The sequence below is a fragment of the Hipposideros armiger genome, unplaced genomic scaffold, assembly GCF_001890085.2.
Source record: "Hipposideros armiger isolate ML-2016 unplaced genomic scaffold, ASM189008v1 scaffold_69, whole genome shotgun sequence".
NCBI lineage: Eukaryota > Metazoa > Chordata > Mammalia > Chiroptera > Hipposideridae > Hipposideros > Hipposideros armiger.
The window spans coordinates 3078431-3081419 of NW_017731419.1; the positions used below are offsets into that span (position 1 = coordinate 3078431).

Here is a 2989-nt window from a genome sequence, read left to right on the forward strand (position 1 = left end):
TGGGATCAGACTATTTCTTCTCCCAAGCAGTTTTGGGGTGCAGTTTCTAAACTGCAGGCGCGGGGCCTCTGGGTTACGTGGCATCTTGAGCCCTGACCTCCTTTTCGCCTGCTTCTTGGTCAGTTTCATACGGGCTTGTCTCGGCCTCGCAAAGGTTCAACTCAGGTGCAACCTCTTCTTCAAATAAACAAAGTGCGCAACATCCTTTTGCGTGGCATCAGCTATCACGGCCAGCACCACCCTCGAGGTCCCCCACGCACCCCACTGCCAGGCCGGCCCCCGCACCCTGCAAGCCAGGGCGCTCTCCCTGTTTCTCTTGGACCGCTCCTTGCGGACCCGGAGCCGCGCAGCGACCCTTGCGCGCCCTCTAGTGTCGACATTTGGGATCGCCACGACGTCTGGGAATCGCCGCCGCCAGCGTCACCCGCGCGGGAGAGGATGCGAGGGTCCAAGGGGGTGCGAGGCGAGGGGGTGCCCAGACGCGTGAGTTTGCACGAGCTGGGGCGCGGGATGGGCGATTCTATTGTAAACTTTGGGGGAACCCCTTCCTTGTCTGGGGCCGCTCGCTCGCGTTGTCCCGCACCTGGCATCCCCTGGGCGCAGGGCGCGTAGGCCCCAGGCGTGGCGAGCGCCCGCTTTCGTCCCGACCCGCCGCCTGCGTTCGTTCGGAGTAGGCGGAGGTCGCAGCGCGCTGGGTGTGTCCTCGGCTCAGCGCTACCCTCTTGCAGTGGGCTCCCGACTCTGGGGTGTATTCCCTGCTCTTCTCTTTCTCGCTTGTTCTCCATCTTTCCGGACACCCGGCGCTGCGCCCCCTGACTCTCCTACGCCTCCCCGTTTCTCTCCCCCCCCCCATTTCATTTACTTTAGAGCCGTGGATCCGCATCGCATTCTGTTCTCTCCCAATTTATCTTGCAGTCTCTCCTGCTTCTTCCCGCCCCCTACACTTTTCTCACTGTTTCTCTTTTTTTTGCTTCCTCCCCCCCCCCATTTCTGCCTCACTATTTCTTCTCGCTGTCTCAATTTCTGTTTCTCAGCCTCCAACTTTCTATTTCTTTTTATATCTTCTCTACCCTGTCCCTTTTCTTCCTCCCCCATCCCACTCTTTGTCCTGCTCCCCCGGGAATTTCACAACGAAATCACAGGCCTCCAGTTGAATGATCTCTAGCGCAAGCCCGTTTCCTCCCCACTTCGTCTCCATCCACTGCCTTGGAATTAGGTGTGGTCCAGAGCTGCGGGTCCACGGGTGCCCTCTGAAGCCGGGCTGGGCCGGGCTGGTTGTTTTGTTTGTTTTGTTTTCTGGTTTTGGTTTTGGTTTAAAAAACACAGGCCAACAGGAATTCTTTTGGAATGAACTGTCCTCATTCCAGGGGTGGCATTAAGTATGCACATGTGGTTGAAAGGTGGCGAGGGCCGGTGAGGGGACCCCAAGGGCCAGTGGGCAGGGAGAGAACTCCCAGCAGGCTGTCAAAGTTTGCACTTTCCAGGAAAACTGTGGCTCCTGCCTGGAGATATTGCAACCTCTGAACCGGGCACCCCTTTCTTAAAGATATGTCCGGTTTTAGTGGCCATGAAGCTTTCAACAGTTGTCAGGATTTGAGGAAAGGACCAACCACCCAAATAATAAAAGGAATTCAGATCAAAACAATGAGTTAGTACATTCATCGATGAAGTGAGCAGAGGCTGGTATACCAAAACTCCAGGCTGGTGAGAGAGAAGGAAGAATGCGTGGAGAGCTTTGGGGAATATAAATTGATGTAACCCCTTTGGGAAGAAATTTGGCAATCTATATCCAGAACCTTTAAAATGCTCATACCTGTTGACCCCGTAATTCCACCCCTGGCAAAGTAGCCCAAAGGAATAATCTGAAATGTGGAGAGCGCTTTATGCCTCGAGATGGAAATTGAGCTGCCATTTATGAAAGAAACATTGGGAACAACCTGAATGTCCAAAACAAGTGGGCTTGTTTAGGTAAACGTTGCTCTGTCCACCGCCTAACAGTGACGCTGGCGCGGAAAAGCACGTTTGTCAAAAGATCGTGGCCTGGGCGATAAAGATGACCAAATGTCAAGACAAAAGCAGGGTTCCAAGCTGAATCACAGCATGCTTGGTTCCGCCTTTATCTTGTCACTTGTGCCTTCTAGTTTTCTGGAAGCAGCATGAGTTTCTGTTCAGAATAGAATAAAACAGTTTCGTTGCCTTTCTTTCCCCTTTTTCTAAGTAGCTGTGACAGTGACAAGGGTTCCCAGGAGAAATGTTAAGGTGACTGAAGGGAAGGAAACCAGGTCCTCGGATGAACCGGGGCTGTAAACTAGAGAGAAGCAATCCAGAGCTCGGATTCTGAGATAAAGTTAGGGGTGATGGACAGAGTGGGTTTTAGAGAAAAGTGGACCTGTCTTCAAATCCTGGGGCAGGGCTGGGCTCCACCAAATGCGTGCTGCCACCTCCGCTGTTAAATGGGGGCTTGGTCTCTTCAACCACTGACGGTCCGACCTCTGTGTGTCTGCATCTTCTGTCCTCTACAGCCTCATCATCCTTCTTAATGCTGATGACACCCGGGGAAGATGCATGGTACACTCTCTTTGGAGAAAACTCTACCTCCCGATTAGGGTTTTAACCAAAATCAGACCCTCTGCTGATTGCACCTGAGCATTCCCTCAGCGGCAGCAGCAGTTCTGGCCTTCACATACCGCAGTGTGCTCCGTGGAAAAACATCCTGGAAATGGTTCAGAATGCTGGGCGCAGGCACTGAAGGCTGTAACTTCCCCTAACAGGGGTCCCACCACGGGCAAGGGGCTCCACACTGTTTTGCTTTCATTCACTCCATCCTTCATTCAAGGCTGATCCTTGGTAAAACCTGAAGTGGAAGAAAGACATTTATTTTAGATGACCTTTCATCTGCCGTGTCAGAATTTCTCTTCTCTTGCTGGAAATTCATGTTCTCTCTCTCTCTCTCTCTCTCTCTCTCTCTCTCTCTCTCTCTCTCTCTCTC

The 2989-nt window shown here is 52.7% G+C and overlaps 1 long non-coding RNA gene across 1 annotated transcript in view; it reads left to right on the forward strand.

Moving 5' to 3' along the window:
• Positions 1–417: 417 nt before the first annotated feature.
• Positions 418–2989, forward strand: part of LOC109382760 (uncharacterized) — a 25529-nt gene continuing 22957 nt past the window's right edge. Inside the window, exon 1 of the long non-coding RNA XR_002123979.1 lies at positions 418–483. This is a non-coding gene — a long non-coding RNA (uncharacterized LOC109382760). The remainder of the gene's footprint in view (positions 484–2989) is intronic.